The sequence below is a fragment of the Salmo trutta genome, chromosome 8 (assembly GCF_901001165.1).
Source record: "Salmo trutta chromosome 8, fSalTru1.1, whole genome shotgun sequence".
Classification (NCBI taxonomy): domain Eukaryota; kingdom Metazoa; phylum Chordata; class Actinopteri; order Salmoniformes; family Salmonidae; genus Salmo; species Salmo trutta.
The window spans coordinates 32,388,395-32,395,605 of record NC_042964.1 but is presented as its reverse complement, the minus strand read 5'-3'; positions in this window follow the sequence as shown (position 1 = coordinate 32,395,605).

The window sequence follows — 7,211 nt, the reverse complement described above, 5'->3', positions numbered from 1 at the left end:
CACAAATATGGTACAACAATGTATTCAGTGGGGTGGAATTACTGTACAATACCATTAGAAATACAACAATTATTTCCCTGCCCACAACATTTTCCCACAATGCCATTTACAATATGCTGCAGTATAATATTTCAAAGTATTTTACTGTTGATAAATGCACACATTTATCAACAGTAAAATACATTGTAATATTCAGTGTAATTAAATGTGTAAATCATATATATATTGTACACACCTTGTTTGGTTGGTTCATTTCAGACCATGATGTCTCTCAATCCTATCGTTCAGAATTGCTTAAAAAAGTAGCAAGTTGCCAATCCCTTAATGCTGTGTGGTTATGGTAATGTGGCAGGTAGCCTAGTGGTTAGAGTGTTGGGCCAGTAACCAAAAGGTTACTAGATTAAATCCCTGAGCTGACAAGGTAAAAATCTATTGTTCTGCTGTCATTGTAAATAAGAATTTGTTCTTAACTGATGTGCCTAGTTAACTAAAATAAATAAAAATGTACTGTTAAAGCAAAGTTACTTTGGAATTTAAGGTATAATTTACTGTTTATGCCTAAAATCACCCAGAATGCGTAGCCATTTACGGTAATTTACTCTAAATAGTTAATATGGTACTTTACTATTAGTTTTATTGTTTAATACTGTCAAAACAACAAGACTGTTTTACAGTGTAGAAAGAGAGAAATCGGGGCAGACAAAGAGAGGACATGGTCATCTGGGCTGTGAATCGTGCATGAAGAAATACATGGAAATCAGAGGAGAGCTAATGCTCATTTTATCTAAGATAGAGATAACGAGACAGTGAGAGAGATATATAGGCAGGAAGAGAGGATGCTGATCTGACCTTTGAGCTTTTAACGCCATGCTCCACTTCAAGAAAGGCGTTGCTGCGTTCAGCTCAGGTTGGCTCAGGCTGTGCACAGAATCCAGCCCCCTCTTCTCTTTTCTCACTTTCTCTTCTCTCTCACTCTTGCTCTCTCCCCTGTCTCTCCTCCCACTCTCTACCTCTTTATCTCTCTCTCTCTCTCCCTCTCCCTCCCTGAGCCTAGCTGCTGTGCTCATGAAGGGAAATGTTATATTTAGCTGACCAGTATTTTATTTGTTCGTTGGAAGTAGCAGTGGCCTTGGAAGGCAGCCAGAATTCTGCAGCACGTTCCTTTCCAGCACATAGAGGCAGAATAAACAAGTCCAATGCCACAGTGCACCAATACTGGGCTGGTTGGCGCCCGACCACCTCAATCCCCTCATGCAGAAGCTGGGTGAAGTGATTTTACGTGGCACTGACAGAAAATGTATGAGGAATACAAAATATGTTTTTTTTAAATGCACAGTAGGGGGGAGAGGGAACAAGTGGCTTATCTGATGTTGTATGACGATCACTGCTGGGTTGTGACGTCCAATCTAACTTTGGTTATCTGATTCATCACCTTGGCAAAACAAACTGTTCTAATATAAGTGTAGGAGTTATAATATGGACTGTGTTTGAGAATGTCTGTTCTGACATATACACAACATGACCAAAAGTATGCGGACACCTGCTCGTTGAACATCTCATTCCAATGTCATGGGCATTAATACGGAGTTGCCCCCCCACCTTGCTGCTATAACAGCTTCCACTCCTCTGGGAAGGCTTTCCACTAGATGTTGGAACAATGATGCGGGTGTTGGGTGATTAGGCCTGGCTCGCAGTTGGCGTTGCAATTCAAAGGTGTTCAAAGGTGTTCGATGGGGTTGAGGTCAGGGCTCTGTACAGGCCAGTCAAGTTCTTCCACACCGATCTCAACAAACCATTTCTGTATGGACCTCGCTTTGTGCACAGGGGCATTGTCATGCTGATACAGGGCCTTCCCCAAACTGTTGCCACAAAGTTGGAAGCACAGAATTGTCTAGAATGTAATTATATGCTGTAGCGTTAAGATTTCCGTTCACAGGAACTAAGGGGCCTAGCCGAACCGTTAAAAACAGCCCTCAACCATTATTCCTCCTCCACCAAACTTGACAGTTAGCACTATGCTTTGGGGCAGGTAGCGTTCTTCTGGCATCCACAAAATCCAGGTTCATCTGTCGGACTGCCATATGGTGAAGTGTGATTCATCACTCCAGAGAATGCGTTTCCGCTGCTCCAGAGTCAAATGGTGGTGAGCTTTACACCACTCCAGCCGATGCTTGGCATTGAACATGGTGATCTTAAGCTTGTGTGCGACTGCTCGGCAATGTAACCCGACGAACAGTTCTTGTGCTGACGTTGCTTCCAGAGGCAGTTTGGAACTCGGTAGTGAGTGTTGCAACCGAGGACACACGAGTAAGGCCAATGTTCGTATATGGAGATTGCATGGCAATGCACTCGATTATATATACATGTCAGCAACGGGTGTGGCAGAAATGGCTGAATCCACTAATTTGAAGGGGTGTCCACATACTTTTGTATATATGGTGTATTTTCAGTCCATATACACTGGCACATAAACCAGATACAGCCTTCCATCTGTCACGGGTCCACTTCCCATGGGTCAAGTTGCAAATAATAACACACTGGGTCTCTTTCATTATAGTGGGAACACAGAGTGCATCCTGGGTAAAATCCTGGGTAGCAAGTGATCCATAAAGTCAGCGTCTTCTCCCTAGGGTAGTGTCTGACCTATGCGAGACCCAACATCTGACACCCCTCACACCACCTCAAATAAAAAGATAGAAAAAGACAGGTCAACCACGGACAAGGATCCTGAAGAGCTCCTCTTTTTCTTATTTCCCTATGAGTCTGTATATTGTTTTGTTTTTCCTCTGATGTCTCCTCCTCATCCCGTAGCCCCATACTCAGCGAGGGCCATCATGCCCGGCTAAGGTTAACACAATCGGACAGGGCAGAGAGGAGGATCCCCAATCCCAAACATTATCACGTCGGTATCGTATCGCTGAACCCTGGGCCTGGCATTAACATTCTGAGCCACACAAACTTTCACACACACACACCAGCATTTCAAGCCTTATCAGTGCTATCTGCTGCTCTGCTTCCTAATAAAATCCCAGCAACCAGGAAAAGAGATGCTGGTTGCATCCAATGCACTCATTTGACAATTCAATGATTCCTTCCCATTTTCCTCCCTTCTCTGATGTGGAATCAAACAAGTGGAAAGAAACAGCAGACATGCTTAAAGGAGGTACACTCATTATCTTCAGCTACTGTACTGTTTCCTATTAATTTCTGAAAATGCTATATTTTCTTTGTTGAAACCCAAGTAATGACCAACTGATTGAAATCGTACAGATGCAAAACAGGTTTCATTTTCCTGACTCGCATTCAGATTCTACAAATCAAGAGCTGGTTTCTGGGTTTCATTGCTTTGTCAATGTGCTTTGTCTAACTGTGTGGTTTCTGTATAGCTAGGTCACATTTTGTTCTGTATCTCGGATACTTCGTGTTCATAATGAGTGTAGCCTATTATACATTTTCTTTTTACCTGAATTTGTTATTGTACATAATAGGCTGTTCCTGAAAAACCCATTTGTCCTTCAAATTTTTTTTACCACTAACAATGCTTTTCAACCATAATGAGAATTTGACTGAAGGGACACTGTACTCTCCTCAATAGCTTCTACTGAAGTTCTTTAAGACATTGTCAGATCAGAGAATTTTCTTCTCATCATGATGACAAATATTAACTTTTTCGTAGAATTTTCTTCTATTTCTTTTTCTCGGAAATGGGTTGACAGCGACCCTAAAGCAACAGGTCCTGTAGTTTGTGGCATAATGTCTCCTTGCATGGAGAAAATGTCTCCGTGACACTTTTTTGAAATATATTTTTGCTGAGCTCTGAGCCGGAGTAGATATTTCCACTCACAAACCTCAGGGCATTGGCCAGCACTAAAGCAAGAGGAAGTAAAATAACATTACAGATGGATGTGAACTTATGTGAACCGCTCATACACGCGTGTGCGCAGTCACGCACACACACTCTTCTTGCCTATATGTCAAAGTGTTTGTGTGGAGTTGGATAGAATACGCCGCCTCCTGCAGCTGCTTCCATACTTATCTCAGTCAACAGGCAGGATGGAGTGTGACGCATACTTTTGTCTGAGCCCACGTCCACCGCTCTTTACCAATCTACAAGCTCTCTCTCTCTCTCTCTCTCTCTCTCTCTCTCTCTCTCTCTCTCTCTCTCTCTCTCTCTCTCTCTCTCTCTCTCTCTCTCTCTCTCTCTCTCTCTCTCTCTCCTCTCTCTCATCCTCTCTCTCTCTCTCATCCTCTCTCTCTCATCCTCTCTCTCTCATCCTCTCTCTCTCATCCTCTCTTCAACCTCTTCAACCTGATAGCCAACCCATCAATTAGCACTGTTGCGCTGTGACCCGAATGTACCCCACATTCGCTACTATGACCTATTTATTGCCTTACCTCCTCACGCCATTTGCACACACTGTTATATAGACTTTCTTTTTTTCTATTGTGTTATTGACAGTACGCTTGTTTATTCCATGTGTAACTCTGTGTTGTTGTTTGTGTCGCACTGCTTTGCTTTATCTTGGCCAGGTCGCAGTTGTAAATGAGAACTTGTTCTCAACTAGCCTACCTGGTTAAATAAAAGGTGAAATAAAAAATAAATAAATAAAAAATTGATTATGAGATTTACTATAGTGACAATCACCGTATTGGAAGAGAACACTCTTCACACCCTATTGAGAGCAGAAACAGCATGATAGCATACTGGGTCTTTAAGCCTTCAGCCTCCAATGTTATTGCCCACATTATTCTTAAGCCAAGCTTAGTGCTAAGCTCCACCGTTAGCATTGTGAGGCTGCCAGAGCAAAGAGGTCTGGCTACAGAATCGCAAGGCTAGACTGCTACACTGCAGCAGAGTCCTACCCTGCAACCTGACTTCATGCACCAGGCAGGCCAGGCAGTATCCTAAAACAGCTAGCAGATCACTTGCCTTTTAGAGAAACGAAGACTACTACATGTAAATCCTCTCCAAATGGAGCTGTGTAAATCTTAAGGGAGAATGTACTACTGTACCACATAGACTATAGTCAGTATTCACTTCGCTATAGAATCCAAGGAGGAGTTTTCTATTTGGTGGATATTTCACTAGCTGCACGACTAATCTGGTCTAAGTGTAGCGAATATCAATCCTGGCAAGTTTGATTAATGAAATTGATATAGTGTGTCAATGGGCATTTCCATAACCTGTTTGATGTATTGTTCTGCAGGTGGTGTTGACGTCATTAACAAGGTTTACTAGTGTCACCTAATAAATGAGCAAAGGCTTTCTGTCTTTCCCAAATGAAGATGTATCACCGCGCGTCACCCAGATCAGGGAACAAACTCCTATCTTGACTCGGATCCTCCTCACACAGATCATGAACGCAATGGAACGCTTCTACAATCTGCTAAAAATAGGGGGAAAAACATGATGTAAATTATGCATGTATTCATGCTGACTCTATATGATGTGTTCATATTTGAGTGGATTAAAACAACATATACTTTAGAGCACCTGTCACGATGCACTAGAAGTGAAGGAGGCCGCGCCTGAATCGACTAGCGCCTTATGCTGGGAATGAGGGGAAAACTCAGGGAAAGAAACCAATACATGCATGTGGCCGACAGGGGGCTCTGGGTGCGGCTGGTGCTGACTCACCTGAGGTGTCGGAGTAGTGCTCTGCCTGCCTTCTTGACTCCCGGACAAGCTTCTCCAGCACCGGTCGGCAGTGTGTCTTCTCCGACCACAATGGGCACAGGAGAAGACTCCCCCTCCAGTCTTCCTAGCTGCAGCACCTCCTATCTCCATGGGCGTTGGAGGAGGAGTGCTGGGAGGTGGGATGAACAGGGCCCGATCGGGACGCCCGCGGGCAGCTAGCAAGTTGTCCAATCTGATGGACAGATCTATGAGTTGGTCCAGTGTCAGGGTAGTGTCCCTACATGCCAGCTCCCTGCGGACGTCTTCTCTAAGACTACACCGATAATGATCCATCAGGGCCCTTTCATTCCACCCCGCTCCAGCAGCCAGGGTCCGGAACTCCAGCGCGAAGTCCTGCGCACTCCTCGTCTCCTGTCTTAAATGGAATAGCTGCTCACCCGCCGCTTTGCCCTCCGGTGGATGATCGAACAGCACGGAAGCGGCGATTGAACTCTGGGTTATGGTCCCTTGCAGAGTCCGGACCCTCCCAGATGGCGTTGGCCCATTGTAGGGCTTTACCCGTGAGACAGGAGACGAGGACGCTGACGCTTTCCTCTCCCGAGGGAGTAGGGCAAACGGTCGCCAGGTAAAGCTCCAAATGGAGCAGGAACCCCTTACACCCAGCGGCCGTCCCATCATACTCCCTCGGGAGCACGAGCTTAATCCCGCTGGGGCTGGGCGCCGTCGGCGATGATAGGGGCGCAGGTTGTAGAGCAGCTGCAGGTGTGGTGGGGAGAGCGCTTCTCTCCCAACTCTCCATTCGCGCCAACACTTGGTCCATGGCTGTTCCCAGGCGATGTAGGATGGTAGTGTGTTGAGCGACCCGTTCCTCCATGGACGAGTGGGGCGCTTCTGCTCCTGCTGACTCCATAGTATGGTGCGGGATTCTGTCACGATGCACTAGAAGTGAAGGAGGGGTGAAGTCAGGCGCAGGAGACCAAAGGTACGTAGTAGAACGTTTATTTGTTACCGAGTCCAAAAATGCCAAACACTAGGCAGGGAACAAGGAAACCCAACTGGGAAAAATCCACCAGTACAGAGTCGGGACACAGCCCAGGAAAAACGTCCTTTTCACAAAATATAAGAGAGATAAAACAATCCCCCAAAACCCCACGACAGGAAACACAAACAATCCCGCACAAACCTAAACCTAGAAAGCCAGACTAAATACCCCACTAACCAACTCAAATCAAAACAGGTGATAACACAAGACAGACAACACCAAACGAAAATGAAAAGGGGATCGGTGGCAGCTAGTAGGCCGGCGACGACGACCGCCGAGTGCCGCCCGAACAGGGAGAGGAGCCACCTTCAGTAGACGTTGTGACAGCACCACACACTTTGGTGTAAACCCAAATGGCACACTATTCCCTTTATAGTGCACTACTTTTGACCAGGGCCTATAGGGTTCTGGTCAAAAATAGTGCACTATATAGGGCAGTGGTCACCAACCTTTTCTGAGTCAAGATCACTTTCTGAGTCAAAATGCAAGCCGAGATCTACCGCTCGGATTGAAAAAAAAGAAGCTTATGCA